This window comes from Anomaloglossus baeobatrachus, chromosome 1, assembly GCF_048569485.1.
Source record: "Anomaloglossus baeobatrachus isolate aAnoBae1 chromosome 1, aAnoBae1.hap1, whole genome shotgun sequence".
Classification (NCBI taxonomy): Eukaryota; Metazoa; Chordata; class Amphibia; order Anura; family Aromobatidae; genus Anomaloglossus; species Anomaloglossus baeobatrachus.
The window spans coordinates 431,913,931-431,935,731 of NC_134353.1; the positions used below are offsets into that span (position 1 = coordinate 431,913,931).

At 48.9% G+C, this 21,801-nt stretch overlaps 1 long non-coding RNA gene across 5 annotated transcripts in view; it reads right to left on the reverse strand.

Moving 5' to 3' along the window:
- The window catches only part of LOC142316524 (uncharacterized), an 87,530-nt gene that overhangs the window by 38,356 nt on the left and 27,373 nt on the right, over window positions 1–21,801 (reverse strand). For all 5 annotated transcript variants that reach the window (XR_012754635.1, XR_012754636.1, XR_012754632.1 and 2 more), the window contains one exon: window positions 880–1,036. This is a non-coding gene — a long non-coding RNA (uncharacterized LOC142316524). The remainder of the gene's footprint in view (window positions 1–879; window positions 1,037–21,801) is intronic.

The following is a 21,801-nucleotide window of genomic DNA, read 5'->3' on the forward strand; positions in this document are numbered from 1 at the left end:
GGTGGGTGGGGCCAACCGCCTGGCTCTGCTCCACCTGGTGTGGACATCAGGCCCTGGAGGGAGGCAACAAGGGTTTTGTGTCTGACTAATGTAACTGTCTGGGGGTGGGAGTGTGCGTGTGTTTTGTCTGTGGCTACCTGGCTAGTCCAGGGCGCCACAACAGCAGGCCAAGTAATGATAATCTACTGCTAATTAACAGGGATTTGATCAAAACTACACTAGACAGCCTAGTAAGACAGACACCCCTGCAATCAGAATATCTGCCCCAACATTATGCTACTCTCAGAATAGTTGTTAAAAACCTGGTGACAGATTCCCTCTAAGAAAAATAACAGGTCTGTGAGAGCCAAAATTCTTGCTGGTTGGTAGGTGATCAAATACTTATTTCATGCTGTAAAATACAAATTAATCATACAATGTGATTTTCTGGTCTTTTTTATTATGTCTGTCACAATCGAAGTGTACCTACAATAAAAATGGGCCTACCCATTCTCTGTATGTGGGAAAACTTGCAAAATCGGCAGTGTATCAAATACTTATTCTCCCCTGTATGTATTGCCGTGTACACAAACCAGGTATACAGTCTAATCTAGCAGGTACCCAAGGGCCCACTCAGGGTTCTCACAGGACAGCATGGGACTCTTCATACAGTTATGTAGTCTTCTGCATGAGGAATGTCTACAGAAAGGAGTTGTAATCAATATTAATTCTGATAGTTGATCACTGATTATGATTTTAGCATGGATCTGCATAGGTACTTTTTTAGGCACTGTGTGTCATTCTCTACAGCTCCCTGCAAAGATTTGTGCCAAATGTAATATAATGAATGGATCTGCTACTGCAAATCCTAGGCCATACCAATATATATCCCCCACTTACCTGCATTTGTCAACATCTTGCATCCAGCTGTTATTTTGGCTGTCACTCACACAGGGAGTCAGACATGTTGTAAATCCAGCGTCCATAAGTTCGTTGACACTCGCCTTCAGGATACAGCGATGTTATATGGTCAAGTGATCATCAATCAACAGGAATACTGCATAAAAAAATGTTACAAAGTAATCAATATTGGTACATGTGACACACATCTTGCACAATAGTACAAGAGTTATGACGTGTACTATCCATAGTAATAAGCAAAACATTCCATAAAGCACACCAAGACTTGTAACACCACATCAGCAGTAGAAAAGTATGCAATGCGAAACAAATACTTACTGAACACTCACCAAAATGCTAATAAGCTTTTCGAACTACAAACTACTCTGGTGAAAGTGGTGAAGAACAGATAAACCTGTAAACATGTTCCATAACCCCTTGTAGAACACAATCAAAGCTAGATATATTAGTCAAGGCCATACTAAGGTTGGACCCCGTAGCTCAGGTTACATCCTGTATATAGCCTTGTAGGTAAATCAGGTACACAAGTTAGTCGAATTGGCCCCAAGGGTTCACTGAGAGATTTCAGGGTTCTCAGAGGACACCAAGGGACTGTTTGTGCCCGTGTGTAGTCTTCTGCTCTTGTGATTGATTACAGTCTACAGAAAGGAGATATAGAGAAATGTAATCAATGTTGATTATGTTAAATACTAATTACGTCTACCATGGAGATGCATAGGGAAATTTTGTACTTCTTTTTCAGGACTCTGTGTAGTTCTCTACAGCTCTGTGGACACATCTCTGCCAAATGTAATGTAATATAATGGATCTGATACCTCAAATCCTAAGCCGTACTGATATATATTGAACTTACCTGCATTATTCAACATCCTGCATGCAGCTGTATTTTGGCTGATGTAATGGGATCCACCATTCAGACTGCATCATCAATGTAGAAATGGATTTGAACATTGCTTCAGCACTTGCCCACAAGGGGGCAGTGTCAGACTGTGCAATCACAGACACGAAGGTGGGAAATCCCCTACAGCTTGTGTGTTCTAACCAGGAAGAAAAAGAGTGGGAGCACAGTACAGCCCCTGAGCTCAGCCAGCACAGAGCTACGTGTGGTCTCCCTGAACAGAGGGCTCTTTTGCAACCGGATTCTTGGAAGAATCACCCTGTGGAAGTGGTTTCTGCCATCCCCGGTCTGCAGGACTTTGTTTTCACCGAGGATCTAACCGGACTGCAGAGCATCGCGCCCGGAGTGCATATCCAGGGGCTGTGACAACTTGACTGCAGAGCATCGCACCCTGAGTGCAAGTGCAGGGGCCGTTACCGACACAAGGGAGCCATCCGTGCAACCGTGACCTCCATTCTTCTGCTCGGTGTGCCCCGGGACTAAGAGACTGACTAGAATCCGTTACCAGCGGGAGAAGATCAAAGGAGAAGACCGAGGAGCTGCATCCCTTCAGCGCTGCACCGGGACCCATCATCGTGAGACTCCAGGCCTGCGACGTGGGAGCGGCATCTTCTTCTGGGATAGACTGGTACGTGACTGTAGGGAAAGTTAGGGAAAGTTGCCGCCATTTCTTTGTTTTTTTCTCTGTTTCTGTTTTTCCTTGCTGCGTACCCGGAAGGAGTGAAGATCCGGGGACTCCACCATACACATGTGCGCAGATAGTTCGGTTGACTGTGTTATAAATATGTTTCATAGTAAAGAAATGTTACTACCGGTAAAATCTGAGTATGGGGATTTTGTTGGAATAGAGCATACACACACACCCAAGGCCCTACCACCGGTCGCTTCATGTGGCGTAGTCGGCAGGATGTGTGACCAACAAAATCATCCCCCGGTAGTAACTTATAAACGGACAGCTCCCCCGACGTCTATTGTCAATCAGGTGAGAAAGTTTAACGGACGGAACTATCCTGTAACTGAATGGACTGAACAACTTAAGATAGTGGGGGAAATGTATAACACTGATCCTAAGACCTTAGCAGAAATGGCCATGCTAACATTAGAGGGGGAAGCGTGGACGACAGTCAGGCTGGAGACTGTTAGGGGCCAGTGTACGCTGGATGACTTGGTGCGGGTGCTGGAGAACACCTATGGGCCGACCACATATGCGGGAACATTGCGCTATATGTTCTTCCGGCGTACTCAGCTCGAGTCGGAGGACATTCCTCAATATGCCAATGCCCTTCAAGTGCTGCTAGAACAAGCCTGTAGAAAAGAAGAACAGATAGCTAGTACGGGTGCCCGTGACCTGATGTTGAGAGATCAGTTCGTGACCGGATTGAGAGACCCGTACCTTAACCGCTCATTGCAAGATCTACTCCAGATAAATCCGGCCTTTACGTTTGCTGAGGTCAAACAAGAAGCTATAGAATGTTCAAGGGGACCTGTCGTGGAGACACCGACATATACCGCGGCTTGCAGGTCCATATCTGGTATCGGGACTCCGAACAGCGACACGGAAGAACTGAAGCAGATGGTGGCGGAGTTGCAGAAACAGGTGTTACAGTTCACCCTAGACCAACAGGCGGGCCGGCAAGCGAGACAACAACCCAGCCGGCCGATGGGAAGATGCTGGACATGCAGTGATCCCCGCCATAGAGCCAACTGTTGCCCCCAGAACTTTCAAGTTCATCCACGGTCCGATCTACCAGAACCAGCAAGTCATGTCCCACAACAGCGGCCGCCTTTAAACTAGACGCCCCTGCCAAAGAGGCTCACTCGGCAGGGGAGGTCAAAGAGAGGGGTGTAGGAAAACAGAGCCAGCCACGGAACAAACTTGCATCAAATAGCCCCACCCTGGAGGTATTACTGGAAGGGATCGCCGTACAAGGGTTAATGGATACTGGGTCTCAGGTATCCACCATCTCCGAGCAGTTCTACGAAGAATGTCTAAAGCCGCGGGTTGCCTATGACCCTGATACCGCCATCAAGATCAAAGCAGCCAATAATCTACCCATTCCGGTGACGGGAGTTGCCTGGATGAACCAAGATCTCGGGAAGAGAGGGATAATCGTGGTCAGGGAAGGCTTTGGATCAGAAACGCCCATGATTATTGGGATGAACATCTTGAAAGACCTGAATCTGGTGTTGTTTACCAAGAGGGGGCCCAAGTACTGGCAAGAAGTGACCGCACATAGGGCCACCCGCCGTGCCTTTCAGCAAGTGGTCCGGACATGCAACCTCCAGCGAATGACAGAAAAACAACTGCCGCTGGCCACGGTCACCGTACCCCGCCATACTAGGATCACCTTACCGGCTGGGAAAGAGACAGTTATCTCACTACCCCTTAGCACCACGAGACAGCTTGAAGGCGTGGAGGTGCTGATTGAGCCGCGCACCCCGAAGGAAGGGAAGCTGAATCCACTAGTCGCTCGAACTCTAGCAGTAGTGAGAAAGGGAAGAATTCCTGTCCGGCTGGGCAACACGGCTAACGTGAGCGTTGACCTAGAAGCCGGGACACAGCTCGCCCGAGTCTACGCTCTAACCGAAGAGGTGAACCCTATGAGCCCCCTCCAGTTTGTACCGTCTACAGAGGGAGATTGGACAGTGACGGTCTCTGCCATGGCCGCTGTCGCGGGTGACACCAACGCGGGGCGAGAACTACGAGAGAAGTGTCAGTTGGACGTATCCCAATACTCCAAACGGGAGGTGTCCCAGGTGGAAGAGCTACTTCAAGAGCATCAGGCGTCCTTTTCCCGGCATGACACCGACTTTGGGTGCACCACCAGTATCAAGCACGAAATCCCCACAGGTGACACTGCTCCTATCCGTGAAAGGTACCGCCAAATACCTCCCCAGCAATACCAAGAAGTGAAAAATCTCCTGAATTCCATGCTACACGCTGGAGTGGTACGAGAAAGCCAGAGCCCCTGGGCTGCACCGGTGGTGATAGTCAAGAAGAGGGACGGGTCCCTGAGGTTCTGTGTGGACTACCGCCGTTTGAATGCTTGCACCACCCGGGACTCATACCCTTTGCCAAGGATCGAAGAATCCCTGACAGCCCTGAAGAAAGCCAAATACTTGTCTTCGTTGGATCTGGCCAGCGGATATTGGCAGGTACCCATGCACGAGAAAGATAGAGAGAAGACTGCTTTCATCCTACCCATGGGCCTGTACAAGTTCGACCGGATTCCCTTTGGTCTGAACAACGCGCTGGGGACTTTCCAGCGGCTGATGGAGCGCTGCTTGGGAGACTTCAACTTCAACTTCACCCTCATCTACCTGGACGACATTGGAGTCTATTCGGCCACATTTGAAGAACACCTGCAGCAGCTGGGCCGTGTGTTCAGTAGGTTGAGAGAACATGGCCTGAAGTTGAAACTCAGCAAGTGCCGTCTTCTGCAGCCCGAGATCAATTACCTGGGCCACCGGATCTCAGCCGAAGGTGTTCAGCCGACTTCAGAGAAGATAGCCGCCGTACGGGATTGGCCGCAGCCCACAAACGTCAAGGAGGTCAGGGCTTTCCTGGGGTTGGCCGGCTACTACCGCCGGTTCGTCAAAAACTTCGCCCGGCTTGCTGCACCCTTGCATGACCTGCTCCGAGGGACCACCAACAGCCCCAGAGAACGACCCATCAGCTGGGTACCCAGCCAAGAAGAGTCCTTCCCAGCCCTAAAGGGTGCCTTAATGTCTCCCCCCATCCTGGCATATGCGGACTACAACCTGCCCTTCCAACTACACACCGATGCCAGTCTACAGGGTCTAGGGGCAGTACTTATACAGGTACAAGAAGGCAAGGAACGGGTCATAGCCTATGCCAGTCGGTCCCTACATGAGGGCGAGAAGAACCCCACCAATTATAGCTCGTTCCGGCTGGAGCTGTTGGCCCTAACGTGGGCTATGGCGGAGAAATTTTCAGGGTACCTCACGGGGACCGAAGTACTAGTCCTGACCGATAACAACCCGTTGGCCCACTTAGAAAATGCGAAGCTCGGAGTTATGGAGCAGCGTTGGATGGCTCGGCTCTCCAAGTTCAATTACAAGATCAAATATAGGGCTGGAGCTGAGAATCAAAATGCGGACAGCCTGTCTAGAGTGTCATACCCCTTACTCAACCGAGACCGGGATGAAGAATTAGAAGGGGACGAAACGCCTGACTTTGCAAAGCTCGCCCAACAGATGATGGATTACCGCCAGTTCGTTGTGGGCGAAGCTGGAACTCCAGTGGGGGTCGCCTTGCCACCCCAGGAGTGGTGCAGGCTCCAGGACCAGAACCCTGAATGGGCTCTACTCAAACAATGGGTGAAGCGGCAGCAGAAGCCTCCCGCCGATATACGGGCACGACTGTCTACCGGGACCTTGACCCTGCTCAGTCAGTGGGACCGGCTGATTCTGAGAGAAGGAGTGCTATACCGGAAGGTTCTCTTGTCGCACATGCTGGAGGAATGCACACAAGTTGTGGTGCCTGATCAATTGGCCCGTGAGATGGTGGCCAAAGCCCACAAAAGGAATGGACACTTCGGAATAGACAAGACCTTTCGGTGGATTCAACAGTCCATCTATTGTCCGGGGCTCCGCAAGCTGGTTGAAGACGTCTGCCAAACCTGTCGCACCTGTGAACTACACAAGTCCCCTGAGCAGCGTGCACCTGTCCAGACAATTAAAACATCCAGGCCCCTTGAGCTGTTGATGGTGGACTATCTGCTGATTGTGATGGCGAGCAGTGGCTATCAGTACTGTCTAGTCATGGTGGATCACTTCACAAAATTCGCTGTCGCTGTTGCTACCAAAGACCAGACGGCTGAATCGGCTGCACGGGCCATCTGTCGACAGTTCATCCACGTCTATGGGTGTCCGGAGAGGTTGCACTCCGACCAGGGGGCTTGTTTCGAAGGCCGAGTCATCGAAGAGCTGCATCGGATGTATGGGATCCAGAAGTCGAGGACCACTCCTTACCACCCACAAGGGAACGGTGCATGTGAACGCTTCAACCGGACTCTACTCCAGCTGATCCGCACCTTGGCCGATGATAAGAAAGACCAATGGCCCCAATTCCTTCCCGAGCTAGTATGGGCCTACAACAACCAGGTCCACTCCGTGACTGGTTACACCCCACACACCCTTCTCTTTGACCGCCCCGGAAAAGGGGTCCATGACCTGAACCTATTCCGCCCTGGAGATGATGTCTGCCATAACTACCCCTCCTGGCTAAATGCTCACCGACAGAAGATGGAGACTGTACACCGGCTGGTGAGCCAACAAATCCGGGGCCAGATACATGCTGACCCACTCCCCGTGCAAGAGCAACCCTTGAAGCTGGGACAGCTAGTCCTGCTCCGTATCAAGAAGCCACAAGGGAAACTTCGAGCCAAGTGGGAGACTGAGGTCTACCGGGTAATCGAACGCCCCTACCCCAACGGGCATGTATACCGAGTGCGGGGTGAAGACAGTCGCAGCATCCGCACTGTGCACCGAAATATGTTGCGTCCCTGCCGATCCCAGCCTGACTCCCCTACCACAGTACCCGGAGGGGGTGGCGCTGCTGACACGACTGACGTCACGGACGTTTCCCAGCATAGTGATCACGTCGACTCTGAGACCGGTGACCCACCTACACAACCCAGTTCTTCCCCCGGAGTGCTGACTGAAGTGGGGCGTAAAGACAGTGACTGGGAGGGGAACAACTGACCCTTGAGACGCACTGACCTCACCACTGCTGGGATCCCGCCCGGGTGGTCTTACAGGGACCAGTATATATGGCCCACTTCTCAACCAACCCCTGTGACATCTGCAGTCATCACTGCCTGGGAACCGACGGTAGTTGACAGGGACTGCCAACCTTTAAGTGGTGGGGTATGTAATGGGATCCACCATTCAGACTGCATCATCAATGTAGAAATGGATTTGAACATTGCTTCAGCACTTGCCCACAAGGGGGCAGTATCAGACTGTGCAATCACAGACACGGAGGTGGGAAATCCCCTACAGCTTGTGTGTTCTAACCAGGAAGAAAAAGAGCGGGAGCACAGTACAGCCCCGGAGCTCAGCCAGCACAGAGCTACGTGTGGTCTCCCTGAACAGAGGGCTCTTTTGCAACCAGATTCTTGGAAGAATCACCCTGTGGAAGTGGTTTCTGCCATCCCCGGTCTGCAGGACTTTGTTTTCACCGAGGATCTAACCGGACTGCAGAGCATCGCGCCCGGAGTGCATATCCAGGGGCTGTGACAACTTGACTGCAGAGCATCGCACCCTGAGTGCAAGTGCAGGGGCCGTTGCCGACACAAGGGAGCCATCCGTGCAACCGTGGCCTCCCTTCTTCTGCTCGGTGTGCCCCGGGACTAAGAGACTGACTAGAATCCATTACCAGCGGGAGAAGATCAAAGGAGAAGACCGAGGAGCTGCATCCCTTCAGCGCTGCATTGGGACCCATCATCGTGAGACTCCAGGCCTGCGACGTGGGAGCGGCATCTTCTTCTGGGATAGACTGGTACGTGACTGTAGGGAAAGTTAGGGAAAGTTGCCGCCATTTCTTTGTTTTTTTCTCTGTTTCTGTTTTTCCTTGCTGCGTACCCGGAAGGAGTGAAGATACAGGGACTCCACCATACACATGTGCGCAGATAGTTCGGTTGACTGTGTTATAAATATGTTTCATAGTAAAGAAATGTTACTACTGGTAAAATCTGAGTATGGGGATTTTGTTGGAATAGAGCATACACACACACCCAAGGCCCTACCACCGGTCGCTTCATGTGGCGTAGTCGGCAGGATGTGTGACCAACAAAATCATCCCCCGGTAGTAACTTATAACCGGACAGCTCCCCCGACGTCTATTGTCAATCAGGTGAGAAAGTTTAACGGACGGAACTATCCTGTAACTGAATGGACTGAACAACTTAAGATAGTGGGGGAAATGTATAACACTGATCCTAAGACCTTAGCAGAAATGGCCATGCTAACATTAGAGGGGGAAGCGTGGACGACAGTCAGGCTGGAGACTGTTAGGGGCCAGCGTACGCTGGATGACGTGGTGCGGGTGCTGGAGAACACCTATGGGCTGACCACATATGCGGGAACATTGCGCTATATGTTCTTCCGGCGTACTCAGCTCGAGTCGGAGGACATTCCTCAATATGCCAATGCCCTTCAAGTGCTGCTAGAACAAGCCTGTAGAAAAGAAGAACAGATAGCTAGTACGGGTGCCCGTGACCTGATGTTGAGAGATCAGTTCGTGACCGGATTGAGAGACCCGTACCTTAACCGCTCATTGCAAGATCTACTCCAGATAAATCCGGCCTTTACGTTCGCTGAGGTCAAACAAGAAGCTATAGAATGTTCAAGGGGACCTGTCGTGGAGACACCGACATATACCGCGGCTTGCAGGTCCATATCTGGTATCGGGACTCCGAACAGCGACACGGAAGAACTGAAGCAGATGGTGGCGGAGTTGCAGAAACAGGTGTTACAGTTCACCCTAGACCAAAAGGCGGGCCGGCAAGCGAGACAACAACCCAGCCGGCCGATGGGAAGATGCTGGACATGCAGTGATCCCCGCCATAGAGCCAACTGTTGCCCCCAGAACTTTCAAGTTCATCCACGGTCCGATCTACCAGAACCAGCAAGTCATGTCCCACAACAGCGGCCGCCTTTAAACTAGACGCCCCTGCCAAAGAGGCTCATTCGGCAGGGGAGGTCAAAGAGAGGGGTGTAGGAAAACAGAGCCAGCCACGGAACAAACTTGCATCAAATAGCCCCACCCTGGAGGTATTACTGGAAGGGATCGCCGTACAAGGGTTAATGGATTCTGGGTCTCAGGTATCCACCATCTCCGAGCAGTTCTACGAAGAATGTCTAAAGCCGCGGGTTGCCTATGACCCTGATACCGCCATCAAGATCAAAGCAGCCAATAATCTACCCATTCCGGTGACGGGAGTTGCCTGGATGAACACCGAAATCTGTGGCCAAGATCTCGGGAAGAGAGGGATAATCGTGGTCAGGGAAGGCTTTGGATCAGAAATGCCTATGATTATTGGGATGAACATCTTGAAAGACCTGAATCTGGTGTTGTTTACCAAGAGGGGGCCCAAATACTGGCAAGAAGTGACCGCACATAGGGCCACCCGCCGTGCCTTTCAGCAAGTGGTCTGGACCTGCAACCTCCAGCGAATGACAGAAGAACAACTGCCGCTGGCCACGGTCACCGTACCCCGCCATACTAGGATCACCTTACCGGCTGGGAAAGAGACAGTTATCTCACTACCCCTTAGCACCACGAGACAGCTTGAAGGCGTGGAGGTGCTGATTGAGCCGCGCACCCCGAAGGAAGGGAAGCTGAATCCACTAGTCGCTCGAACTCTAGCAGTAGTGAGAAAGGGAAGAATTCCTGTCCGGCTGGGCAACACGGCTAACGTGAGCGTTGACCTAGAAGCCGGGACACAGCTCGCCCGAGTCTACGCTCTAACCGAAGAGGTGAACCCTATGAGCCCCCTCCAGTTTGTACCGTCTACAGAGGGAGATTGGACAGTGACGGTCTCTGCCATGGCCGCTGTCGCGGGTGACACCAACGCGGGGCGAGAACTACGAGAGAAGTGTCAGTTGGACGTATCCCAATACTCCAAACGGGAGGTGTCCCAGGTGGAAGAGCTACTTCAAGAGCATCAGGCGTCCTTTGCCCGGCATGACACCGACTTTGGGTGCACCACCAGTATCAAGCACGAAATCCCCACAGGTGACACTGCTCCTATCCGTGAAAGGTACCGCCAAATACCTCCCCAGCAATACCAAGAAGTGAAAAATCTCCTGAATTCCATGCTACACGCTGGAGTGGTACGAGAAAGCCAGAGCCCCTGGGCTGCACCGGTGGTGATAGTCAAGAAGAGGGACGGGTCCCTGAGGTTCTGTGTGGACTACCGCCGTTTGAATGCTTGCACCACCCGGGACTCATACCCTTTGCCAAGGATCGAAGAATCCCTGACAGCCCTGAAGAAAGCCAAATACTTGTCTTCGTTGGATCTGGCCAGCGGATATTGGCAGGTACCCATGCACGAGAAAGATAGAGAGAAGACTGCTTTCATCCTACCCATGGGCCTGTACGAGTTCGACCGGATGCCCTTTGGTCTGAACAACGCGCTGGGGACTTTCCAGCGGCTGATGGAGCGCTGCTTGGGAGACTTCAACTTCAACTTCACCCTCATCTACCTGGACGACATTGGAGTCTATTCGGCCACATTTGAAGAACACCTGCAGCAGCTGGGCCGTGTGTTCAGTAGGTTGAGAGAACATGGCCTGAAGTTGAAACTCAGCAAGTGCCGTCTTCTGCAGCCCGAGATCAATTACCTGGGCCACTGGATCTCAGCCGAAGGTGTTCAGCCGTCTTCAGAGAAGATAGCCGCCGTACGGGATTGGCCGCAGCCCACAAACGTCAAGGAGGTCAGGGCTTTCCTGGGGTTGGCCGGCTACTACCGCCGGTTCGTCAAAAACTTCGCCCGGCTTGCTGCACCCTTGCATGACCTGCTCCGAGGGACCACCAACAGCCCCAGAGAACGACCCATCAGCTGGGGACCCAGCCAAGAAGAGTCCTTCCCAGCCCTAAAGGGTGCCTTAATGTCTCCCCCCATCCTGGCATATGCGGACTACAACCTGCCCTTCCAACTACACACCGATGCCAGTCTACAGGGTCTAGGGGCAGTACTTATACAGGTACAAGAAGGCAAGGAACGGGTCATAGCCTATGCCAGTCGGTCCCTACATGAGGGCGAGAAGAACCCCACCAATTATAGCTCGTTCCGGCTGGAGCTGTTGGCCCTAACGTGGGCTATGGCGGAGAAATTTTCAGGGTACCTCACGGGGACCGAAGTACTAGTCCTGACCGATAACAACCCGTTGGCCCACTTAGAAAATGCGAAGCTCGGAGTCATGGAGCAGCGTTGGATGGCTCGGCTCTCCAAGTTCAATTACAAGATCAAATATAGGGCTGGAGCTGAGAATCAAAATGCGGACAGCCTGTCTAGAGTGTCATACCCCTTACTCAACCGAGACCGGGATGAAGAATTAGAAGGGGACGAGACGCCTGACTTTGCAAAGCTCGCCCAACAGATGATGGATTACCGCCAGTTCGTTGTGGGCGAAGCTGGAACTCCAGTGGGGGTCGCCTTGCCACCCCAGGAGTGGTGCAGGCTCCAGGACCAGAACCCTGAATGGGCTCTACTCAAACAATGGGTGAAGCGGCAGCAGAAGCCTCCCGCCGATATACGGGCACGACTGTCTACCGGGACCTTGACCCTGCTCAGTCAGTGGGACCGGCTGATTCTGAGAGAAGGAGTGCTATACCGGAAGGTTCTCTTGTCGCACATGCTGGAGGAATGCACACAAGTTGTGGTGCCTGATCAATTGGCCCGTGAGATGGTGGCCAAAGCCCACAAAAGGAATGGACACTTCGGAATAGACAAGACCTTTCGGTGGATTCAACAGTCCATCTATTGTCCGGGGCTCCGCAAGCTGGTTGAAGACGTCTGCCAAACCTGTCGCACCTGTGAACTACACAAGTCCCCTGAGCAGCGTGCACCTGTCCAGACAATTAAAACATCCAGGCCCCTTGAGCTGTTGATGGTGGACTATCTGCTGATTGGGACGGCGAGCAGTGGCTATCAGTACTGTCTAGTCATGGTGGATCACTTCGCTGTTGCTACCAAAGACCAGACGGCTGAATCGGCTGCACGGGCCATCTGTCGACAGTTCATCCACGTCTATGGGTGTCCGGAGAGGTTGCACTCTGACCAGGGGGCTTGTTTCGAAGGCCGAGTCATCGAAGAGCTGCATCGGATGTATGGGATCCAGAAGTCGAGGACCACTCCTTACCACCCACAAGGGAACGGTGCATGTGAACGCTTCAACCGGACTCTACTCCAGCTGATCCGCACCTTGGCCGATGATAAGAAAGACCAATGGCCCCAATTCCTTCCCGATCTAGTATGGGCCTACAACAACCAGGTCCACTCCGTGACTGGTTACACCCCACACACCCTTCTCTTTGGCCGCCCCGGAAAAGGGGTCCATGACCTGAACCTATTCCGCCCTGGAGATGATGTCTGCCATAACTACCCCTCCTGGCTAAATGCTCACCGACAGAAGATGGAGACTGTACACCGGCTGGTGAGCCAACAAATCCGGGGCCAGATACATGCTGACCCACTCCCCGTGCAAGAGCAACCCTTGAAGCTGGGACAGCTAGTCCTGCTCCGTATCAAGAAGCCACAAGGGAAACTTTGAGCCAAGTGGGAGACTGAGGTCTACCGGGTAATCGAACGCCCCTACCCCAACGGGCATGTATACCGAGTGCGGGGTGAAGACAGTCGCAGCATCCGCACTGTGCACCAAAATATGTTGCGTCCCTGCCGATCCCAGCCTGACTCCCCTACCACAGTACCCGGAGGGGGTGACGCTGCTGACACGACTGACGTCACGGACGTTTCCCAGCATAGTGATCACGTCGACTCTGAGACCGGTGACCCACCTACACAATCCAGTTCTTCCCCCGGAGTGCTGACTGAAGTGGGGCGTAAAGACAGTGACGGGGAGGGGAACAACCGACCCTTGAGACGCACTGACCGCACCACTGCTGGGATCCCGCCCGGGTGGTCTTACAGGGACCAGTATATATGGCCCACTTCTCAACCAACCCCTGTGACATCTGCAGTCATCACTGCCTGGGAACCGACGGTAGTTGACAGGGACTGCCAACCTTTAAGTGGGGGGCTATGTAATGGGATCCACCATTCAGACTGCATCATCAATGTAGAAATGGATTTGAACATTGCTTCAGCACTTGCCCACAAGGGGGCAGTGTCAGACTGTGCAATCACAGACACGGAGGTGGGAAATCCCCTACAGCTTGTGTGTTCTAACCAGGAAGAAAAAGAGCGGGAGCACAGTACAGCCCCGGAGCTCAGCCAGCACAGAGCTACGTGTGGTCTCCCTGAACAGAGGGCTCTTTTGCAACCGGATTCTTGGAAGAATCACCCTGTGGAAGTGGTTTCTGCCATCCCCGGTCTGCAGGACTTTGTTTTCACCGAGGATCTAACCGGACTGCAGAGCATCACGCCCGGAGTGCATATCCAGGGGCTGTGACAACTTGACTGCAGAGCATCGCACCCTGAGTGCAAGTGCAGGGGCCATTACCGACACAAGGGAGCCATCCGTGCAACCGTGACCTCCCTTCTTCTGCTCGGTGTGCCCCGGGACTAAGAGACTGACTAGAATCCGTTACCAGCGGGAGAAGATCAAAGGAGAAGACCGAGGAGCTGCATCCCTTCAGCGCTGCACCGGGACCCATCATCGTGAGACTCCAGGCCTGCGACGTGGGAGCGGCATCTTCTTCTGGGATAGACTGGTACGTGACTGTAGGGAAAGTTAGGGAAAGTTGCCGCCATTTCTTTGTTTTTTTCTCTGTTTCTGTTTTTCCTTGCTGCGTACCCGGAAGGAGTGAAGATCCGGGGACTCCACCATACACATGTGCGCAGATAGTTCGGTTGACTATGTTATAAATATGTTTCATAGTAAAGAAATGTTACTACCGGTAAAATCTGAGTATGGGGATTTTGTTGGAATAGAGCATACACACACCCGCGGCCCTACCACCGGTCGCTTCACTGTCACACACGCAAGGTGTCAGATGTGTGATTAATCCAGATTACACAAATTCTGTGACGCTCGCCTGCAGGACACGGATATGTTATGTGGTCAGTGATCATCTATTAACATAAAAATACAGAAGAAAATATTATTAGGCAGTTTCTATTAAATAATAGTTCATGTGTACCGCCCCGCGGGTTCGGCGGCGACCGCCGAGCCACTCGGATCCGTGCTCGTACTGCGGGTGGTGGCTCGAGCCTCTCACGGACCCGGGGGTCACGTCGCCCTGCAAGGGAGTTGGCGCTACACGCGGGGATTTGGGTGAGGAGTCCCACGGCCGGGGCAGCAGTGGTTTGGTTTGGGATGATAGTTCGTGACGCCACCCACGGGTTGTGGTGGTTGTAGTCACCACCGCTGCGGTGAAGGTATGGGGGCTCCCGGGAGCAATGTAATGGCGCAGCTAGGTGTTGAGCCCTCTGTGGGTAGGGGGTGTTGGTCCCGGGGCCCGGTAGGCGAGGGCCGGGGTGCAGGGTGAAGTGTTGCGCTGCGGTGCCTGATGGCACTGGTGTACTCTGACACAAGACACTGGAGTCTCTGGTAAACCAAACAGAGTGATGAATGGGGCCTGCAGCCGGCTGCAGCTTCTCCCAGAATAGGTTGGTGGTTTCCGCTTTTCTCCTGCACCTCTGTGTGTAAATGTTTGACTCCTATGCCTAGACACCGGTAGTCCGCTCCCCGACTTGTATATGCTGTAGGAGCCCGTTTGCCCGCAGACACTGGCCCTTTGGGTCTCTATGCCTTGGCAGTGGCTTTACCCTGTATGGTTGGGCTGTTGTCTTCTAAAGGGACTTGTGTGGGAAAGGTCCTTAAATCCAGTCTGCAATCAGTTTATTCGACTCGGCCCTGTCGGTTCAGGGCTTTGTACTGGGTCTGAGTACCCTGCCTGGTGCTCTGGTATCCTGTTGGCTCCCCGGTTTGATTCCGGTGGGCCCCTACCCTGTCCCGGTCCCTTACGGTTCCACCGGTCTTCTTCCGGTTTCCTGCAGGCGGCCACCACCGTCTGCCTCCTTGCCAATGGTTATCAGGAAAAAGGGCACCACATTAAAACCTAGATCCCCCATTTTTCCACGCCAGTGTAAAACCCAAATCTAGGTTTTACCCGACGAGCAGTAAAGGGCACCACATTAAAACCTTTAGCGATTTGGTTCTGACTGACCTTAAAAAACTCATGAACACAAAAAAAGTGTTACAGCACAATCTGAATAAAAGAGAGAGACTAGCACTAAAAAATCTGAAGGAAAATAAAGACATTGTAATTAGATCTGCCGACAAAGGGGGGGGCATAGTCATCCAGGACAGGGGTGACTATGTCAAGGAAGCGCTAAGGATATTATCCGATCCCACCTATTATCATATTGTTGAATGGGATGATTATGAGCATGCGGTATTAGCATATAAAAACCTGATACAGAGGGCTATTGATAAAAATATACTGGATTCATCTGAGAAAAAATTCCTGCAGAATAATAATCATAATGTAGCATTTTTTTATCATCTACCCAAACTGCATAAAAACCCCTGTAATCCCCCAGGTCGCCCCATAATTTCGGGCATCAACTCTTTGACAGCTAATTTAGCGGCATACGTCGATCAGCTAATGCAACCGCAAGTTCTGAAGCTTAGTAGCCACCTTAGGGATTCCTCACATCTCATAGACATCATTAGGGACATACCCTGGAAGTGCTCTTACTTATTTGTCACTGTAGATGTGGCCTCTTTATATTCTAATATAGCCCATGATTTGGGGCTTTTTAGCTTTGCATATTTTCTCAAAGATGATGATAGGTTCCCTGCCTTACAGAAAGATTTCCTTATAGAGGCTATGGATTTTATATTGAAAAATAATTATTTTACCTTCTCTGAGCAGCTATACCATCAGCGGCTTGGTACGGCGATGGGGTCCAAAGCAGCTTGCTCTTATGCAAACCTCTTCATGGGACTGTTTGAAATTCTACATATACAGGATGGTGACTTCGTTAAAGGCATAGTCGTCTATAAAAGATTTATAGACGACTTGTTCCTTATATGGGATAAGGAGCTCGGTGATATTGACCTATTTCTGAGCTCCTTGAAAAATAACGTATGGGGTTTAGAGTTTGCACCTACTATTGATGAGAACATGATTAATTTCTTGGATCTGACTATCTACCATCAGGACAAGAAAATATGTACAAAAACTTTTTTCAAGCAGGTTGATGCCAACAGTTATATTGATTACAGCAGTGAACATTATAATAAATGGCTGCAGAATATACCCGTAAACCAGTATAAGAGGATAAGGAGAAATTGCACCTCTGGGTTAGAGTTTAAAGCTCAAGTAGATATCTTGAGAAACCGCTTTCTTGAAAAGAAATATCCCAACTATTTACTGAATAAAGCTTATAATACCACCAAATTGCTTGAACAGAATGATCTACTCGCTTCCAAAAAATCCCTGCAATTGGATAAAATGCCAGATTCCAGAGATCAGCCAGCGAGTTTTTTCGCTTTTAACTTTATCACCACCTTTAGCAGCGACAACCTCAATATCAAAAAGATTCTCTGTAATCACTGGGCGGTACTTCTGAATGACCCCATCCTCAAAAAAGTTCTGCCAATCCATCCTGGTATTACTTTTAGGAGAGCCCCGACTATAAAAAACATCATTGCTCCAAGTAGACTGAAAAAAGTACAGAACGGGGAAATTGTTATTTCCCCTTCGGGATCCTTCAGATGTAATACAAAGAACTGCCTATGCTGCAGAAGCATCTGTCACAACAGGTCATCCTTCAGTTCGTTTAAAGGAACTGAGAATTTTCCCATTAAGGACCATTTATCCTGCCAGTCCAATTATGTTATCTATGTGATAGATTGTATTTGCGGCAAACAATATGTGGGGAGGACTTGCCAGCCCTTACACTGTAGGTTGAATTCTCACAGGCATAATGTCAAGATAGGGTTCATGTTGCATGGCCTGTCAAGGCATTGTGCCGTGTTTCATAATAAAGCAATGTGCTTTAAGATCACCCCCATTGAACAAATTCCACCGGATACACCCAACAGAATGGAACTACTTAGTAAAAAAGAAACATTCTGGATTCATAAACTTGATACTTTGAAACCCCATGGCCTCAATGAACTTACGGACCTCTTTTATTAATTTTCGTTATTAATTTAACCTAACATCAATTTTTATATTTTTATATTTTTATACATTTATGCGTTCTTGTATGTTTATATATGTATATATATGTATTCATGTTTTACATGTTTCATTATCCATATATATATATATTCTCATCGCCCGAATTTTATAATAATAATAATATTTTTATCATTTTTCACTACTATATGCCGAAATTAGCATATAGGAGCACATGCGGATACACGATATTTATGTACACATGGATATATATAGTTTTTATGTAAGTTGTTTCCATATTTTTGCCCCCCCTTTTATTCCACATTTTAGTGTGTTTTCTTTAAGGATGAAATCATTTTATATGATATATTTATATATATTTATATTTTTATATGATATATTTTTATGTAGACATATATGTCATTATTCTAAATTTGAGGTTTGCATTGGCACCTTCATAGCTCCCCGTGCTCATTTTACTATTGTCGGCCACATTTCTGCAGGACATGTCCTACCATTTTATGAACACATCTCAACTGGTTTCCTACAGTTGATTCAATGTAGGACCTTCTCTTCCTCCTCCCCCCCCCTTTTTCCCTATCTTTAGCCTTCGCAGGCATATTTCTTAATCCTGCCCTTTGCTGCGTTTATTTTTTCCTTTTACACATGTGTTTTTTCCTTTTTCCCACGCTCTGTCCGCACATTACCCTTGCGAGCGGGTCCCTGTGATAATGAGCTGGGTCAGCTCACGCATGCTCAGTATCTTTTTTTCCCACGGTCTTGTTTGAACTTTCTTCACCTCGATCTAGATAAGGGTTCTCCACACTTGTTCAACCACAATAGTCCTGCACCAAATATACTTTATCGGTCGCTTTAATGAATCTAATAAATTAAACCCCTTAAACAATATTTTTATCTAACAGTTATCACTCCTTTTTGAAGAAGAATATGGATATATCAGATACCTTCATGTGTTCACTGTACACTTTTCATATATTTCTTATTAATTCATTTTTATTTATATAAATTCATATCTTTGCAGCTTTTTATGCATGTGTATTTTTTTTGCAGATATACATACATGTGCATATATATATTTTTCACAATTTATTTTCATTAATTTAATGTTATCAATGTATTTTTCCAGCACCTTTGAGACCAATACTGGTTACACCCTCCCTTTTTTTTTTTTTCCCTTTTTTTTTTCCCTTTTTTCTCATCTCACAGTTACACCCGCCTTTTTTTTTTTTTTTTTCTCTACTCTGAGAACTCCACGTGGCGATTAGTCACTGGTCTTCTGACGTCATTCCTGTTGCTTGTTCATTACTATATATCTCACTGTGTGCAGCAACATGTGTTATGCTGTTCTTTTTTGCTTTGTATTGTCCTGATGAAGAAGGCGGCTGTGCCTTCGAAACGCGTTGACCCGTGCAAATAAAGAAAAGGATTTCATCAAATCCCCTGGAGTTGTGGTTTTTAGCGCAGCATCAAACCCGTTTTTCCCATACATCTTGTGATCCTCCTTGCCAATGGTGACTGGGCTCCGACCCAGCCACCTGGTAGTCTCTTGGCAGCCTGGGCACAGGACTGCCCATGAACTTGACTGCTCTCGACTCGCACTTGAACTAGACTCCTCCAGAGCCTGACCTTGACTACTTGTTTTCCCGCCTCCAGGCCTGTGAACTCCTCGGTGGGCGGACCAACCACCTGGCTCCGCCCCCCCGGTGTGGACATCAAACCTGGAGGGTGGTGACAAGGTTTTCAGTTTGACTGGTGTTACCTAATCGGGAGGGGGGTGTGGTGTTGAGTGTGACTACCTGGGACGACCCGACTAGTCCGGGGCGTCACACATGCAGCGTGGAGAATAATAATATTTTTATTTATATAGTGCCAGCATATTGCACAGCGCTTTTCAATTCAGAGGGGATATGTACAGACAATGTGAGACAATACAAAATAACAAAATTCAGATACGAAGAGGGGTGAGGGTCTCACCATATTTCCTCATAAGTTTACAGTCTATAAGGAAAGAAATGGTGATTGGGGCGTCCTCTCCCTCCCCACCAGCCCCCACCGCACATGTAACCTCTGCGCTTGAAATAAAGCTGCAACCTGCACAGCAACGATTTGGTGAGTGCCGTTTTTTCCTCTTCCTACCTTGGATATAATCTGAACTTTATGCATATGTGCACCCCGGATCAGCTGTGATTCAGCCTGCATGCTTGGATTTACAAAAAGTCTATGGTTGTTTGCTGAGTAGTGCCCTGCCCTCCTCTCATCCACTTTGGTGATTGGGGGAAAAGCTTGTCATAAATGGTCCAGCCATCAATTTAATAGGGGATTCAAAACCAGTTGCAAGGACCGGTCCTCAACCAGTGGCTCCAACACAATCTACATAATCGTACGTGAGTAATGACATAAGTCCTAACCACCCATGATAAATATATGAATACACCAATAAGCACATTGACACATTTAATACCACAGCAATAGTTGAAATATATGTAATGCAACGCAAATACTGGATGCTTATCAAAAGCTAACAGGCTGTATGAACTGGTGCGAGTTGGATGACGCTCGCATGCTACTTGTACACCAATCGCAAAATCTGTTTGTAATTTTCACATCAGGAAATGAGCGATACCAATGATCTCATACTTACAGAATACTCACAGGGCACAAGCACGATCATCAGATAATGTTCACATGTCTTACCTGCGTATGACTTATTCTAGTGAATAGGACAGGGCACAATACCTGCACATAATTCCAGGCATCAAAAGTCTCAACATTATCGTCATTGAGTTCCTTCCAATGTGAAAATGAGTATTAAAAAACAAGCTTTTAAACATCAATTTCTGAATTCTAGCACATTACATATGGGCCGCAACATAGACCCAGGACACAATGCATAATAGATAAATAACCACTGCCAATCTATAGCTAAGCTCCACTCACTTCAAGACACAACATCAACAGTTTCTCTAAACTTCACTTTGCAGCTAAACCTTATCCGCACCTCAAATGAATCCTGGAGAAAACCTTGTTTTTCTATATTTTTAATGTACATTTAAGCTTTGTTGTTTGTGGTTAGTATGTTGCTGCAATGTTTCTGATTTAATTTATATAAATGTGCCTTTGTTTTTAAGATGCCTGATGGATATATTACATTGGTGCAGCACAAAAACATATCTTACATGCATGAGTTTTCTATCAATATTAGACTTTGTTTATTTTCACTGTTTTGTTTTCTATTCATACTACATGATTTTGCGGCTAATATTCTGCTGCTATGTTTTTAATTTAGCTTATATGTTTTTTGCTTTCAAGATGTATGACTGATATGTCATATAGGTGCTGCACAAAAACATGCATGACTAATCCATCAAGTTTAAACTGTGTTTTATTACATTTTTAATGTACATTTAAGCTAAACTTTTGTTGTGGTTAGTATTTTGCTGCAATGTTTACGATTTATTTATATAAATGTGCCTTTGTTTTTAAGATGCCTGAAGGATATATTACATTGCAGTACAAAAACATATCTTACATGCCTACCTGGAACTGCCACGTCACTGATGACCTCATGCCAGCCATGCCCCCAAACACCTTACCAGTCATCGTCTGATGACCAATAGTGGGGTGCCAGGTTATAGGGGCAGGCATCCGCGAGCCAGTCCGGAGTGGCCACATCATCAGGACATCTGATGCCTGCCGGCCTATCAGGGCCTGGCACCTCACGGACATGCCCAGTGAGGTCCTCACCGGAGTTAGCCTCTGACGCACAAAGCGCCTGAGCATGCACAGTAGCCTGAACAACAATCTTACAAATCAGACTATCTGCCTGAGCATTCTCAGTAGGTACAACACAGAACTTAGACACAACACGATGTCCAAGTAAGACCTTGTGCGCACTAGGCGTTTTTAGCGGCGTTTTTTACCGCGTTTTTGCGCTGAGAACGCAGTGACATTGCTTCCCCAGCAATGTCTATGAGTTTTCATTTTTGCTGTCCGCACACAGCGTGTTTTTGTAGCTGCGTTTTTGTGGTGACCACAAAAACGCAGCATGTCAATTATTTCTGCATTTTTCACTGCGTTTTTCACCCATTGAGTTCAATGAGATGTTCAAAAACGCAATGAAAAACGCATATAGCTG